The sequence below is a fragment of the Prionailurus viverrinus genome, chromosome C2 (assembly GCF_022837055.1).
Source record: "Prionailurus viverrinus isolate Anna chromosome C2, UM_Priviv_1.0, whole genome shotgun sequence".
Classification (NCBI taxonomy): domain Eukaryota; kingdom Metazoa; phylum Chordata; class Mammalia; order Carnivora; family Felidae; genus Prionailurus; species Prionailurus viverrinus.
Window position 1 is genome coordinate 660262 of NC_062569.1, and position 16332 is coordinate 676593.

Sequence of the window (16332 nt, forward strand, 5' to 3'; positions counted from 1 at the left end):
GCCCAGAGTTTCCGATTCAGCAGGGCTGGGTGGGTGGGTGGCGGGGGGTGTTACTCCATGTATTTTCAGGTCAAGTTCCCAGGTGAAGCTGATGCTGGTGACATTTTGAGAACCACTGTTTTACTTGATACTAAGTATTTACCCGGAAAATGTCCTTTCTGAACCTGGCTTTCCCCAGAGGCACGGACGGGGGTCAGCAGAGTGGATGTCAAAGTGCGTATCAGACCAGTTCCCTGCAGCTCCCAAGCTTCTGGTGGTCTGCAGAGGGGCCCCTTGAAAGAGTCCCCACGGGAATGTGGTAGCAGCAAATGCGGGACCCCCAAGGTAGTTACAAAGGTTCTGAACTCAGAGCTTTGGGTGATGTAGATCACTCAACCAAGGTTTCAGAAGAGGGTGGGGGAATGGGCATTCTAGTTTCTTTTTTAATTTCTTAAAAATTTTATTTTTGAGAGCGAGCGAGCAGGGGAGGGGCAGAGAGAGAGGGAGACACAGAATCCCAACAGGCTCTAGGCTCCGAGCTGTCGGCACAGAGCCCGACGTGGGGCTCGAACTCACAGACCGCGAGATCATGACCTGAGCCGAAGTCGGACCCTTAACAGATTGAGCCACCCAGGTGTCCTCTTGTTTCTTTCCGGTGGCACAGTCAGGTGGCATCCAGTGTGCTTCAGTGGAGGGTCTGGGATGTTCGGCACGACGGGGAGGCTGTTCTCAGTGAGGCCGCGCGCATTTTGGAAAAGGAGCCATAGTGCGGACAGAGGAGTGTAGACCAGGCATAGGGCTTTGCCTGGCGCTAAGCACTGGGCAGACCAGCCGAGGGTCGTACCCCCTAGGCCGGCTCTCAGAAGCATGCAGTTCTCAGAGCACATCCATTTGCCTTTGCAGCCTCTGACCTCTGAGGGTAACTGTGCAAGCCTCAAATGAATTCACCAGCTTAACAACAAAATTAAGTCGAACTTCCTCTGCTTCTTGAACAGTTTTCTCTCTCTGGACTTGACCCCGTTTTTTATTTTATTAGGTTTTTAATCAGGTTCCACTCTGACGTGCTTTTAACAAGGTTAGGATCTAACCTTTTAGAAGGCATAAACAGGGAGAATACTGCCTGGTCTGTCTGACTAAGGACACCAGGGTGGAAGATCTGAGAATGGAGACGGCTTTGCTCGGTCCCTGGGAGCGAGCCCTAGGGACTTCCCCGTTCAGCCCTGTCCCCTTCGTTCTGGCTCCCGAGTAGCACGAAGCAGTGGCTCACGGTGTGGACCGTGGGGCCAGACTGCAAGGGTTTGAAGAGCAGTGGTACCAATTGCCAGCAGCCTGGACGGTGTGGTCTCGGGACCCAGCTAATACAACGCTTATGTCACCTGCCCGTTACGAGCAAACCGAGGCAACGAGTAAACGGCGAACTGTACACAAAGTGCTCAGAACAGTCCCTGACACACTGACTCGACTCTGTAAGTGCCTGCTACCATTTTTTCAACGTCACTGAAGGGCACAGACAGACCCAGGGCTCCAGTGGGCAAGAGAGAGAGAGAGAGAACGTAACCTCGAAGGACCCTCGCATTTACTGAACAAATAGATCGCTGAGCCACTACTCCACGCTGGACCTGGAGCTGCGCTGGAGGTGCAGGGGTGAATGAAGCTGAATGTCCCTGCCCTCAAGGAGCAGGGGAAGACGCACCCTCAGCGGAGAGTCCCAGGAATGGATGCACGACGGCCGCGTGAGAGGAGCGTTCTGAAAAGGCAGAATTCAGCCTGCTGGGTGCGCCCGGCCTCCAGGCTGCGGCGCCGGCCCACAGGAAGCCAGGCTCTGTCGGAAACCCGCAGGAGAGTCAGACATCAGTTACGGGGAGGCTGGCGAGGGCTGGGAGCATTGCGGCCAGAGCTGAGCTGCACAAGGGCCCTGGGCCTGAGGGAGCTCGGTGAGTGTGAGGGGTCTCGAGTCAGGTGTGCCAGAGGGAGGGAGGGTGTGGGGGGAGAGGGGTCTGGCGACCACATGCCGCTCATGGGGTCTAACCACCTACCGTCAGAGTGAGGCCAACTCTTGAAGGAGTTCCAGGCAGGGTGGAGGGATTCACATGACGCAGGCGTGCATCCTGAAGAGGGCATTCTGGCTGCGACTGCAGAAGGGATGGGGTTGGATGCAGGCTGGAAAGGGTGTGGGGAGACAAAGGGGTGGTTGGGGCTCTGGAGGGCCCCCTGCAGGGCCCGTTAACACACTGTCCTTGCCCCCTGCTCGGCAGCCCCCGCCCCAAGATCGTGATGCAAAGGGTGGGCGGTGGGGCCCAGGGCTCGGCCTTTGCCGCCTGCTGACGTTGCCGCTGTGGCCCACGCCGTGAGTGGCGCTGGCCTGGGTTCTCCGGGTGGTAGGGCACTGGGAAGTGGGTGGCTTGTCAGAGACTTGCAGCTGATACGTTTTGAGGAGAAGGCAGGAAGACCTTTCTGAACAACTGGGACTCCTTTAACTCTACGACACTGTCCCAAGCATAACTGAGTACAGGCTTCAGAGATACCACAGCAGTTTGGGGATGGGTGAGGGGGAGAACTTAGCCGAGGCAGCGGACTCAGCTTCTGGAACTCCGAGGTGCCAGAGACCCAGGGCTGTTCTGCCTGGCCCGGGCTCCACGTAACCTTGTCCTGTGTCGTCCTTCCACCGGGCTGGTTTCCGTCCGGCCCTCTGCTTCCCAGGGGACAGCGGCACAGCACTGAGGTCACATAGAGCCTGGGTTGAGCGGAGTGGCTGTGGACACTCTCCCTATCCCGCAGAAAGCCAGAGAGATAGACTTCTTCCTTTACTTAGCACTTCGGAAAGGACACCGGCCAACCCAGCCACTCCATCTCTAAACTTGCCCCCTTGGTGCTGAAATACGGTGGCGTCACATGTAAGGTTTACGTTAGGCATAAAAACACATGGACTCTGGAGACCTCCATTGGTTTCCAGCTCTGCCAGGTCCCTACCTGTGAGGTCCTGTGGAAAGAGCCCACCTGTCAGTGCAGGTGACAGGTCACATTACCAGCATGGGAGTGTCAGACAAGTCTACGCTCCGGGAAGGGTCTTCTTGTGCTTGGCTGTCATCCAGCCAAGCTGGGGACACACGCCCGATGGAGAGCCGTGGCACTCTTGCACTCAGACCAAGGCATTTACACTCCGGGGACCTGGGGCCATCTACAACATAGATGTGCTCCCCATCCGTGCGGCTGCAAGAGGCCTGTCTCCCCAGGAGTCTCCCTTGGGGCCACCATCTGTAACTAGGGGTCCCCTCCCCTCCACCTTGCCCTTTTCAAAGCCACCACCCCCACGTATCAAAACCGAGACCCGCGTTCACCCTGTGTGTTCCCGGCACCCAGCAGGAAATGCTCAGTTGAGGGGCGCTCAAGCCCCCCGAGGGGCCAGAATGCCGTCTGTCTCCCAGTGGGAAGCCCGCAGCACGGTCTCCTCTGTGGACGCTAATGCCGTGAGGGCGGCTGCTTCCTTACCAGTGGAGGGGGACACTTGCGCTGGGGGGCAAACAGCCCCGGGCACCTGATTGCGGTGGAGTCCACGCTGCGCACAGGAAGAGCCACAGCCGCGTGCAAGCTGGGCTTCCAGAGGCCCTGGGCGAGCCCCGGGATGAGCCGCCGCAGGGTCCTGGCGGCCGGTGCCTGTGGTGGGGTGTGACCCTGGTGTTGTGAAGTAGCCGTTCTCTGAGTGGCAACGGCCTGATTCACAACACCAGCTGCCCCACCGCACCGTGCCGGGAGGTCGCTGGGGCCGCTGGCGGTGGTGCGGTCGCGTGCTCGGTGCTGCTGGCACGGGGGGAGGGGACAGAGAGCAGCCGTGGGTTAGACGCGAACGCGAGCAGTGTCGACATTTCATCTCCCTCCACCCTCGTCCCCTGGGCGTTTCCTGTTTGCCACGTCCTCGGCCAGCCCTCCCATCCCCCGGAGTCATGGGTGGCGTCGGGGGCTCCAAGGAGCCCGGGGCCCCTGGACGCGGACGTACCTGCGCATCGGTGCTTCTCTGGGGGGGCCCTCCTGCCTTCAGCAAGTCCTCGGTGGGAAATACAGCCCCCCACAGCTTGCGCATCCCCGCCCTGGGAGGTGGCTCGGGAACCAGATATTCCTAAGCCAAAGTGGTGAGTCAAGTTTTTTCCTCACTGAAACTTACGTGGCAGGAAGGCAGGGACCCCCAGTCGCTCTGCTGCCACACGCGGAAACCACACTCGCCTTGTGTCCTAAGCAGCGACACTGCCAAGACCCCCTACCTCCGCCCCTTCCATCTGTCCGTCCTCAGACCCCGAAGGCTGCGCGGAGCCGCTACCTCGTTTACTGAGGGTGACCAGGCTCAGAACGGAATCCTCCAGCGACGGAGAGTCTTTCCGAGTCATCCTCCAAAGTGGGGGAACACATTCCAAGCACAAAGTAGGGGTGATCGCTGAAGATCTGAGGCTGTCACGCAAACCAACAAAAGCCGTGAGACTGACCGAAAGGAAATCGGGTGGTCGTGTGAACCCCGATGAGCCATCACTGTGCTCTGCCTTTCCACCAGCAGGTGACCCGCCGGGCTGCTCGGCTCTCAGATTCAGCGGGCAGACACGGAGGAGCGTCTCAGCAGTGAAATGACTTTGGAATTCTCGTTTTGGTGTTCGCCTAGGTTTTTATCAGCATTAGGAAATTATGCAACATAAACTGACATGAAAATAGCATTTGAAGCTGAATCCCTATTTCCAGGTGTCGATAAACACTTTTAAATGAATAGCTTCTTTGGCCAAAAATGGCTCCTGCCTGCTGCATGGTTCTTAGTTACCCGATCAAGAAAAATGTTTTCCACTTTCTGCCATCTATCTTGGAACCTGCTTTATTTTAAGGACGCAAAGTTGGCAAGTTCCTAGCACTGGATGTGGCACAGAAGTTCTACCAAAGTTCTTGCCAGAGTTGGGGGAGGCAGAAAGTTTGATAATTCATCAGCCACAGTGGTGCCATGTAAACCACTGTGGCCTTGGAGTTCAGAAGCATCTGAATTTTTATGTCTACTATCGAAGAATCCTGGCTGGGACAGTAGGGCATGATGTCTACACTCAGGCCTCCATGGGCCACAGCACTGCTAAGCTGAGAGTGTCTACTGTGCATGGGCTGCCGCGCCAGGCCCCAGGGTGTGTGTTCAGACTGTCCCTTCCTATTTGTGTTCCCAGGGCCGGTTGCAGAACCTTCTGGGCCTCAGTTTTAGTATCTGCAGAACAGAGTAGTAAGATTGGAAAACCTTGCATACGGCAAACACTTGATATACACGTGTATTCGATAAGTGTTGGCACCAAGTTATGTGGCTGGCTTGCTGAGCTTTGGGTACAGAGACATCCCAAAATTTTTCTGTCCAGTGGATTGTCTTAAAGGCTAACAATCACCCACTCTGAGAATGAGCAAGTTCTAGAAAGTGAGATTAGTTCCTTGTAAAAATAAAGCAGGGGGGACTGTTAATTGCCAGTGCTGAGTGGCCAGAACTTTCAGCAAAGTTAGTGCCCTTTTTTGGCCAAGACTGTGTACGTGGGAAGGTGGTACTGGTACCAAGTTCCTAAAACTGAAACCTGCACAGATTCCTATGAGGGCAAAACATCACGAACCTGGGGACTGGTATTCCTACATCGGAGGGGCAAAAGGAGACTGGGGAATAGGAGAGAAGCTGAGGCCATGGACACAGCTCTCCATAGCCACCTCTTCTTGGTTCTGTCTACAACTCACCAGTGCTCAGGGTGTCAAAGAGAGATAAAAAATGATTGTCTAAAAAAGTAACTTCAGGGGCGCCTGGGTGCCTCAGTCGGTTAAGCGTCCGACTTCAGCTCGGGTCACGATCTCGCGGTCCGTGAGTTCGAGCCCTGCGTCGGGCTCTGTGCTGACGGCTCAGAGCCTGGAGCCTGCTTCAGATTCTGTGCCCCGTTCATGCTCTATCTCTGTCTCAAAAATAAATAAACATTAAAAAAAAAAAGTAACTTCAAATGCTTGCAAGGAGTTGGCACTGTGCAAGGCAGTCCTGGCCCTCTTTTTTTCCCCTTATCCTTCACTGCCCTCCTCCTCTCCCTCTCGGTTTTTCTAACTTCTCAAATATGCCATATTCTTCCCTACCACAGGGCCTTTGCACAAGCTGCTCCCTTCACCTAGAATCCTCCCTCTCCATTTTGTGTATAGTTTAATACCAAGTCCTCCTTCAGACTTCAACTCCAAAGTCACCTCCTGGACTGACTCCCATCCTCCAGACCAGACTGGACTCCTCGTGACATGCTTCCCAGGCATCTGGGACTCTTCCTTCAAGGCACCTGTTATACAGTGTGCACGACATCTCTTCCACTCAACTCTAAGCTTGCCATTGGGTCCCCAGCATTGGCCACATGGGGGATGCTGGATTAATACTGGCTGGGTGAATGTATGATTTAAAGGAAGATTCTCGTAGTCCAGTGACTCTGTTGCAAGCATGTAGATGAATCTGTGACATGAATCAAAACAGCACCAAGAACCTGAGGGGCACACACGGTGCTATTTGTAACGAGTGATTTTACATGAATAGATGACTGCGGGACCTAACTCAGCTCCCTGCCTTTAGGCTAACCCCACCCTCATCTACAGGGCATCAGAAGGATTCTCCCAGAGGGTCTGTCTAATCTGGCTGAACCTCCCCAAGGCTCCTTTCGTGCCCCCGATAGAGTCTCAGATCCTAATGCACTTCCCTGCTTGACCCCCGCCCCCCACTTACGGAGGAGGAGTGCCCACAACACACCACGTGGGCATGCTTCCGTGGACTGCATGCCCCTAACCCTTTCTACCCAGTGCACCCCTCTTCCTGCAGTCGGGCTCCAGGGTCAGCCCTCAAGAAGGTCCCCTGGCCCCTTGCAAGCTCTTGACCTGGTGGCATCTAGGATTTTTTGTACCTTTTGCGTCCAGTGTCGTTCCAGGCTTCAGTCCTGTTTTAGGAGACAGTGGTCCCAAGGGCAGAGGCCATTGTGGAGTCACCAGTAGCTGGGATCTGCACGGCACCTGAAACACAAGGGCTTTCAGCTTAGATGTGCTCTCAGTCGGCAACAAAGTCCTGCACAGCTGGGGGGCTGCGGACACCAGTGGGTTAACGATTTGTCCTCACTGCTCCCCATGAATCATCAGTGTCCAGAAAGCCCAATATTTTGCCATCGAATGGCGTTTCTTCATCTCCACGGCCGCCCTGTACCCCCAGCCCTCTCACCAGGACACAACACACACACATCCAACTGTCCCTTTGTGAGTCACTCTTCACTCTGCAGCCTGAGTGATCCTTTTAAAATACGAAATCAGAGCGTGTCCCTGCGTTGCTTCAAACACTCGCTCCCTTCCCATCATACCCAGAATAAAATCCAAATTCCCCGCGAAATCCCACAGGTGCTGGTGACTCAGCTCCCTCCCTGTGCCTGTCCACCGTCACCTCCCCTCCTCATGGACTTAGCTGCACTCCCTCTCTCCGATCTTGGAACACAAAGATAGACCATATGGTGCCTTCTGAAATTAAAGAAGCAGGCCTTTCCTGTAGACGGAGCATTTTGTGGGCTCAAGAAGGCACCTCTTTCCCTGGGCAGAGACAGAACTGTAACAGGGCGTGTGACCCAGTGAGTGGTTTTGGTCTTCACCGCAACCCCACCTGCCAGAGGGCTGGGGGCTCTAGCGTCATCCGGCCACACTGGAATGGCAAAGCTGGAACCCACCCTGTCCTCTCCCACCTCAGGGCCTTCCTCCCAACTTTCGCCTCCCTAAGGACCTCACAACTGCCCCAGGAGCATTTTTCAGGGAATGTAAGATTTCTGGTGTTCCAAAATCCTGCATCGATTTAAACCAAAACCTCTTATCTCGTTACTTTCTACATTGGCCTGCTTATGATCACTGCAGACTTGATAGGGTCAAGCCAACTGATTGTTTAGTTTAGTTTTGCTTTTTTTAAGTCACATAATGGCCACTCGGTGCTGGCAATCCCAAGTACATGGCATTTATCTAAGCTGTATCACATCAGAGGTCTCAAATCAGCAAACTGTCTCGCCGCCTGGTACTTCTGGGAAAAGATGACAGCAACAGGAACACGGGGGGTTTCCTCATCAACCACCTCCCAGGTTGAACAAGAGTCAACACAAACTCGTTCAGCCTCGGACACCAGCCCTCAGTCTGGCTGGCTCCGTGGGGGGCGGGAGGGGGGCTCAGGGCTCCAACCCCACTCCAGATCCTACTCCAGTCCGTCTGGGAGTGAAGCTCAGGAATCTACCCCCCCCCCATCCCAGGGACTCTGATAAGCCAGATTTGGGGACCACTGCTTTAAATCCAGGGCTCTGTTAAACACTGACGTTCCTGATGAGCCTCAGAGCAGCAGGAGTCCCATGTGGCTTCAGCATCTTCAGAGGCAAATTCCATCTTGCCCATGTGGCGGGTGCTGCTGATGTCCAGCACCACTGCTCCCACGTACAGAATGTCCTAGGCCTGGGGGCTTCCTCAGGTCAGGAGCGGGAACAGGCGTGTGTCGGCTCGGTGTCAGGGAGCCGACGTCCTCAGGAGCCCCCACCAGCGGCACGATGGAGTTGGTGGACAATACCTTGCTCCCTTGCCCCACAGAGCAGGAGCCTGGTGGACAGCACAAGCCTTATGGGGCCCCTCCCCCCTCACCTCCCCAAATCCAGCTGTGCTTTGGTGTCCGTGTTAAATGGCTGCAAGGGCACCCACGTGCTGAACAGGCGTATCTTACCACGCTCCCATGGTCACTTTCAGCAGGGCGGGCCCAAGGTGAGGGGAACGAGTCACCTGCTCTCAGATGCTGACCCCACTCTTGCAGAAGCAGGACTGTGAGCGCCTCCCGAAATTTTGCATCCTGGGCCTTCTCATTCGCTCACCGTTCTGATGTGCAGGGAGTGAGAATACACAAATCAGGCAAAACAACCCACTCCAAGTAGGTGTTTATTCTAGAGTGTGTCGTACTTATGTTTCTTCATTGCTTTTTCATAGACACTAACCCTCTAAAAGGAAGACCCTTTGGCCCCAAAGCTCCAAGGTATTAGGATCATTCTGCACAGTAAGTAGCCACAGATACTGTCATAAGCATTTAAGACAGCATGTCTGCTCTAGGACAATGGCAAAAATAAACCCGAATGCAACCTGGGAATTCTGCTCACTTTAGCCCATCTTGGCTGATGCCGTCCAGGTGGACTTCCAAATAAAAACTCCTGGTTCAAGGAGGGCTGCCTGGCCTGCGGAGCACAGCCCCGGAGTTTATTAGCACAGTTAATATTGCATGCAAATAGATTTCCCCGCTTCTGTCTTGCCAGTCCATTAATTCAGCCCCTTGTCGGCTACATCTTTATCCCTGGCAGGTTAATCCTGCCAAATGCCTTTGCTGGAGCACATGTCACGCTGTGCCTATGTCCAACAATGCAATTTTGCTAATCCTGTGGTCTCAGCTTTGTGGCCCTGTCTGGTCGATCCAACGGTGGAAAAAGTGCACGTGAGGTTTTTTTTGCCAAGATCTTTCTCCTACTCTGGCACCCACCCCTTCCTCTTCCTCTTCTTTATCAATTTTTAAAATTTAAATATGGTTTCAATTAAATGGTCTGAAAGTCAACCACAGTGTTTGGACAGCTGCCACTGCCAACGTCATTCAGCAAGAATGCCGAGGCTCTCAGCGGGCCTCCAGACTCCTTCCGGTAGCTTCGCCCGGCTGCCAGCCGAATGTGACAATGGGAAGGGTTAAACAGGAAAATCTGCGGAGCGTCTCTTCTTTCTCCTAGGTTCTCCAAGGCCTGAAGATGACTCAATGGAGCAAATGCATCTCACCCACCATCTCTGATGCCAACCTCGTTATGGCGCAGTGGGATCGCTAACTTGGATTATGAGGAGGGGTGCACCCCTTCCTGCAACCACCTTTGTCTGCTACGCACCTGACGTGGGGACAGCACCTCCAGGCCCCACAGTGGACCGCTCCTCCTGCCCATGGCCTAGTGGGGTTCAGAACATGGGCTTTATAGTCACATTTGCCCAGGTTCAAATACCAACTGGTCTACTGTCTACCTCTGCAGCAGCTAAGGCACATTGTATCACCTCTCTGGACTCACGTGTCCTCATCTGTAGAATGGGCATGACCACAGCACCCAAGAGATACAACTGCTGTGAAGATTCAGTCACTTGATATACGTTAATCCCAATGAGTGAAGCTGGCACACACACATATGTAGGTTTATCTTGGCACAGATCGTGCAATGTGTCAAAATGGACTGCCATCTGCAGCTCACTATCGAACGTATCCAAAGTGCAGGGTCGAATTCCGCACGGCATGTCTTTTAGGGTCTCCAGATGTAAATTCCGCTCTCTGGCCTGCTAATTACAGAAATCTGGCTCTACGGAGACCTTTGTAAGCGCCCCTGCCGCTGCTCTCTGTGTTATCCCTGGCCGCTGTGGCGGGTGTGAACCGTGTTCCAGGTGGAGGAACAAGGGTCCGTGGTGAGATTCCCAGTGACTCAGTCCTGGCTCTGCTCCCACCTGACCCTGGCGAGGCATGCGACCTCTGAGACCCTTCCACCACAAGCGGGAGTGCCGGTTCTACAGTGCAGGGTTATTGTGAGGGTTACGGTCAAAAGCACAGGCGAGCCAGTCGGCGAGCGGCTCAACGCGAGCTCAGGGCCCTCGCCACAGCTGGTAAACCACAGACCACCCTGGCTCGTTTCTTTTCCCGAACGCCCTCAGCTGCAGAGTCCCTTCTGCGTAAGTGTGCACTTAGCCTTCCGGTCTGAGCCCTAAGACTTATGAGTGGGTTTTCCTTCTTCATTTACTTTTACTTATCTGATGAAAAAATGCTTTTATCACATAGGTAGGTACCCCTAAGAGAGAGAGAGAGACAGAGACAGAGAGAGAGAGAGACAGAGAGAGAGAGAGAGAGAGAGAAAGGATTCCCCTAAACAGTTTAAGGCTGTTATAGGAAATACATACATTTCCTCAGGGTGTTTTGCTTTATCTAATGATCCAAATTCAATGGCCATAGGGTGTTTAAAATGCTCTTCAAAGATTAAAAATAATTCATTAAGTCCAGCTGGTACACATATGAGGAGACTGGCATTTTCACTTACTGTTTTGTAGAGTGTTAACTGCCTTCTTTCTTGAAAATAATTTAGCAATATAAAACAAAAGTCCTTAAAAGAAGTAGAATTGACTTGGATTTTATTCAAGGATTTGAACAGGATTTTATTCAAAGGAAAGAATAAGTATGCAAAGATGTTTAAGCACACTAACTGCAGAGTTACTGAGAGCAAGAAGGAGAAAAATCTAAATGTCCCAAAGTTATTGGTTAAATAACTATGCAGCAATTTAAAATGAGGACAGTGGGGTGTCTGAGTGGCTCAGTTGGTTAAACATCGGACTCTTAATTTTGGCTCAGGTCATGATCTCAGTCACAGTTTGCAGGTTCAAGCCCTGCATCGGGCTCTGCTCTGAAAACGCAGAGCCTGCTTGAGATCCCCCCTCCTCTCTCTGCCCCTCTCCCATGCGCGCTCTCTCACTCTCTCTCTCAAAATAAGTAAACTTAAAAAGTAAACTGAGGAAAGAATATGTATATGACAGCGTGTGGGGAAAAGGCAGTTCCACGTGTGCTGACCGTCCTGTGCGTAGGAACAAGTGGTGTTTGAATGACGGCGTGTATGTGTAGGTTTCAAACTGCCCCTGTGTTTGGACGAAGCTGATGTGCACTCTGATGTGAGCACTTAGACACTTGCGTGGTAACCTCGAGAGCAGAGGGCTAACCCTGTTTGGTCCTGATGCATCAAGACAGGGCTTTGCTCTTGATGTAACTACCGAGAAGAGCTATCGCCTCCCTTGGCAACGAGGCCCCAACCACCACCTATTCTTCCCAGATCCTGCTGGATCTTCTAGTAAATTAAGTCCAGTCATTAGTGGAGGACTTCCTGTGTACCCACGACCAGACCTGACACTTCACATTCATTACCTGGTTGAGGTGAGAGAGTACTGTTTCACCAATTTCCTACTTTAAGAAAACGGAGAAATAAAAGTACTAAATTATTAAAATAAAGTAAAATGGAGACTTAGAAACCACAACTAATTTACCCAGCAAGTGGCCGCACAGCCCTGGTGTGAGCCCAGAGCTGCTGGCTCTCGGGGCCCTTAGGCTACAAAATACACGTCTGGCATGATCCCAGTTCTTTTGCTGGCATCTGAGTCAAGGTAGACCTCCTGAATTAGCAACTCTCTTTCGCATTTATTTGTTCCAAGTTGCAGCTATGCCAAATGCAATGTGTTTCCTTTTCATTTTAGTCGTTCACAAATCCTATACTTAAGTTTCAAGGGGGGTGAGGAGAATATGGCACAAATCCCCCACAAAACCCCAAGACTCTTTTTCTGCAAACATTAGGAAATTCTAGCATCCAGCACGCTCCAGCGATTCATTAGAAAAATCCTGTATACCTCAAGTCCGCTGCACAGATCTTAATCCGGTTTTCGCTTGCCAATCTCTTGAATGGGTTTGTAACACTTCACGTGATTCAAACACGATGGAATCGTGCCATTTGCAGAATGAGCAGTTGTGACTCTCTGGCCTCCGTGGCTCCGACAAGGCCACGGAGGCACAGCCGTGTGTCGCCTTGGTGAGAACTCCTGCTGAGCGGGCAGTCCGCGTAGCCTGGGTCTCGAGGCAGTCATGCTTACCCAGCAGAATGCAAACGTCCTCGAGCTCTGCTTACCGCACAAGAGGCAGCACCGGCTTCCTGTTACATTTCCTCTGGCAGGATCGATCCCACATCCCAGCCAGACCCGGGGCCCCCGCTGGCGAGTAACCTCACAGAGGCGAAGCTCCTCCCTGCACTGGACTGCTGGAGCTGAGTGCAGGGAGGGGCTGAGGGGCTGGAATGAAGGCCGGGAGCAGAACTGTAAGCACGTGACGTGTCTGAGGAGGCCGCTCCCTGCCATGTGCTGCAGGAAGCTTTTTTTAGTGGTGGAATCACTGCCAGAAAATTCACTTTTGCCATGCACACTACTTAGCATCATGGAGGGAGTTTATGATTTCTTCTTTTCTACGGTGAGAATAGTTAGTGGTGCTTCCCTGCCCTCCCCCCCCCCCCCAATTCCTTTTTAGCTAAGTGAAAGTCGGCTGCATCCAGGATCTGTGGTGGCTCTAGGGACGTACTCAGCACTCACTTCCTGTCAGAGGGATAGAGAGTGCTCAGATTTCTCTAGAAGATTTAACTGACAATCACATGATTTAAAGAGGCCTGTTCTTGACTTTGCTCTTGGGACTCTGCTTTTGTAATTCTTCACTGAATTTGAAGATGCTTGAAGGCTGCTGGCATTTTTTTTTTTCTAAGTTGGGGTCATCTCATTTACTAGGTTTGTCTCAGAGGGGTGTGAGAGGATGTGACCCAGGGAGGTGAAAGTCCACACGCCTTCGGCAGAGGTGGATGCGACTTCCCTGAGACACTAAGAGTTTCCAAAAGGGTTGTCAGCTCCTTGTCTTTCCTAAATGATGCGGCTTGTAACTATTTTAGGATCCAAGCAAAAGGCAGAAAACCCTTGCTCGAAAGAATCCCTCTACACAGAAGCCTCTGCTGATACAAAAACCACCTAAGGAGTGACTTCGAGAGAAGAAGGAAGTTTCTTCCTTAAAAGGCAGTTTCCTCCATACCTTAAAGACCACGTTCGCGGCACATTTCATTTTCGGGCCATGCCCGTTGTATAAAGAGAAGTCCATCTGCATTTATCTCTGAAAAGGGATTTCTTTTGAAAAAGGACCTCCCTCCCCGGCAAGCCCCGAAGACATATTGACAACAGGAGGATTAAGACACAACGACAATAGGGGGATTATTTCCTAACCTGGTGTGTGACAAACGCCTATTAATAAACGAACAAGCCGGTCCTGTCTCCGTTTTCTCTCAAACACAAAGCCCCATCGCCCAGTGACCAGAGCCAAGGCGTGCACGGAGTCGCTGAGCTCTCTCCCCGTCCTGCCGCTGGCCCAGGACCCGGCAGAGGCCCCCCCCGCCGCCTGCCTGAGCACCCCCGGCCCCGACGGAGGTGGCCGTGCAGAGGGCTGGCCCTGTCACCCCGGGCAGGTGGGTGCTCTCCGCAACTGTGTGTCCCTCCTGCTGTCTCGCCTCCTGTCATTTCTGTGGCAGGCGACGATGTTTCTTGCCGGACAAAACATATGTTGGAGAAGCTTGACCAAGCAGCTTTTTCTCAAGGAAAAACGGAAGCTGTTGTCTGAAAACCCCAACCGGCGCGTTGAGGCTTCAAAGGCCTGGCTGGGCAGTTCTGGTTCTCAGCAGAGACCTCCGTGTTTCGGGAAGTCCTGCTCCCTCCCACAATTCCTGGCCTCTGTCACATCAGCTTTGTGTTCTCTTCTCTCCAGGACGTCTCCCAAGAGACGATCTCTGAGAAAATGCAGCAACTCACGCAGTCTTGGAGGAAGAGAATGTCTTAATGAAAGGCGGCTTAACCCAGGAGCAAGGGGAGGTTCTGCTGGACGGAACGAGCTACCTGTACACGAGCACCAAACGCTCCGGAGAAGATAACGGCAACCGGCTTGGGAGAGCGATGAGTCACCACCCGTCCTGCGTGCGCAGCCCTCAGGTGGGGACATACTGGCACACACAGCACACCTGGGCTCGCCCACCTGTGATGGCCGGCTGCAGCGTCATGCACACAGTCTGTTAGGAGACCAGCCAGCCGCCGTTTAGAGATCACTAGCAAAATCGAAGGACAAATCACGAGTCTGAATCTTTCTGTGGTTACTAACAGCTTCCGGGGGCTGGGAGCAGTCGCCTCCTGGAGGGTCCACTCCCCCAGATTCCAGGCCTAGGCACATCACCGGCATGACTTTTGTAGTGTGCCATTATCGGAGTAGCCCAGGGACCCACCGCTGTTAGCCCCGGGAGGAGCCCCAGATCAGCTGGATTTGGGAATTCCTGTGGAACTCTGGGCCCTGGTGCCACACCTCTGAGTCCTGGGGGCAGGGACAGCTTTCTTGCAAGTGAAGGGGCTCACACGCCTGGGGTAGGGGCTTACTCAGAGGAATAGGAAGGTGGGACGGACGAAGGCAGAGGGTAGAATTCAGGGGGGGTCCATGCAACTTCCTTGGCAACACCATTTAAAAAAAATTCTTTGGGGGCGCCTGGGTGGCGCAGTCGGTTAAGCGTCCGACTTCAGCCAGGTCACGATCTCGTGGTCCGTGAGTTCGAGCCCCGCGTCAGGCTCTGGGCTGATGGCTCGGAGCCTGGAGCCTGTTTCCGATTCTGTGTCTCCCTCTCTCTCTGCCCCTCCCCCGTTCATGCTCTGTCTCTCTCTGTCCCAAAAATAAATAAAAAACGTTGAAAAAAAAAATAAAAAAAAAAAATAAAAAAAATTCTTTGTATAATGATTTATGGATGAAGCTGAATGAGGAATACTTAGACAAATATCCCGGAAACTTCAAATAAAGCACTTCTGAAACCCTAGGTATCTTAATGTGCGTGAAGATACTGTGAGAAGAGGTCCATCCAGGACATGGAAAGATCAAGAGCCCCCACCCCTGTGGATGTGGATGCCGTGGAAAGGTGGATGTGAGCATGGACACAAGATGCAGCCCAACCCTCACAGCTGTGGCCCCATCTGACCTCGCTGCATCCAACAGCCGTATGTCCACATGCTTTCACACCCTGTGCCTCAGTTAAAAAAAATTTTTTTTTAATGTCTATTTATTTTTGAGAGAGAGAGAGTGAGAGAGTGAGTGCATGAACAAGGGAGGGGCAGAGAGAGAGAGAGAGAGAGAGAGTGACAGAATTCAACGCAGGCTCCAGCCTCTTAGCTGTCAGCACAGACAGCTGGTTCTGCTGGACGGAACCAACACGGGGTTCGAACCCAAGAACCGTGGGATCATGACCTGAGCGGAAGTCAGACGCTTAACCAACTGAGCCACCCAGGTGCACCCCCCCCGCCAAAATTTTTTTTGATGTTTATTTTTGAAGGAGAGAGACAGTGTGTGAGCAGGGGAGGGGCACAGGGAGAGGGAGACACAAAATTCGAAGCAGGCTCCAGGCTCTGAGCGGTCAGCACAGAGACCGACGTGGGGCTCGAACTCACCAACTGCGAGATCATGACCTGAGCTGAAATCGGATGCTTAACCATCTGAGCCATCCGGGAGCCCCTGTGCCTCAGTCTGCTTACCGCTAACATGGGAATAACAATACTCTTGAGCCCCCAAATTGGACATCATGTGTCTTGCCCACAGCCAGGCTGCAGCCAATGCAGAACGCCTCGTCAGAAGGCACAAAATAAATCCTGCTGACCTGTAGGTACTGCTGAGCTTCTCCATCCTTATTCTGGACACAACACAGGATGTCC

The 16332-nt window shown here is 53.0% G+C and overlaps 1 long non-coding RNA gene across 5 annotated transcripts in view; it reads left to right on the top strand.

Annotated features, from left to right (window-relative positions):
* The window catches only part of LOC125174885 (uncharacterized), a 128743-nt gene extending 113534 nt beyond the window's left edge, over positions 1-15209 (top strand). For 4 of the 5 annotated variants that reach the window (XR_007155593.1, XR_007155591.1, XR_007155592.1 and 1 more), the window contains 2 exons: positions 8968-9034; positions 13503-15209. This is a non-coding gene — a long non-coding RNA (uncharacterized LOC125174885). Of the gene's footprint in view, positions 1-882; positions 1914-8967; positions 9035-13502 lie in introns of all 5 variants that reach the window. The other variant, XR_007155590.1, reaches the window with a different exon arrangement.
* The last annotated feature ends 1123 nt before the right edge of the window (positions 15210-16332 follow it).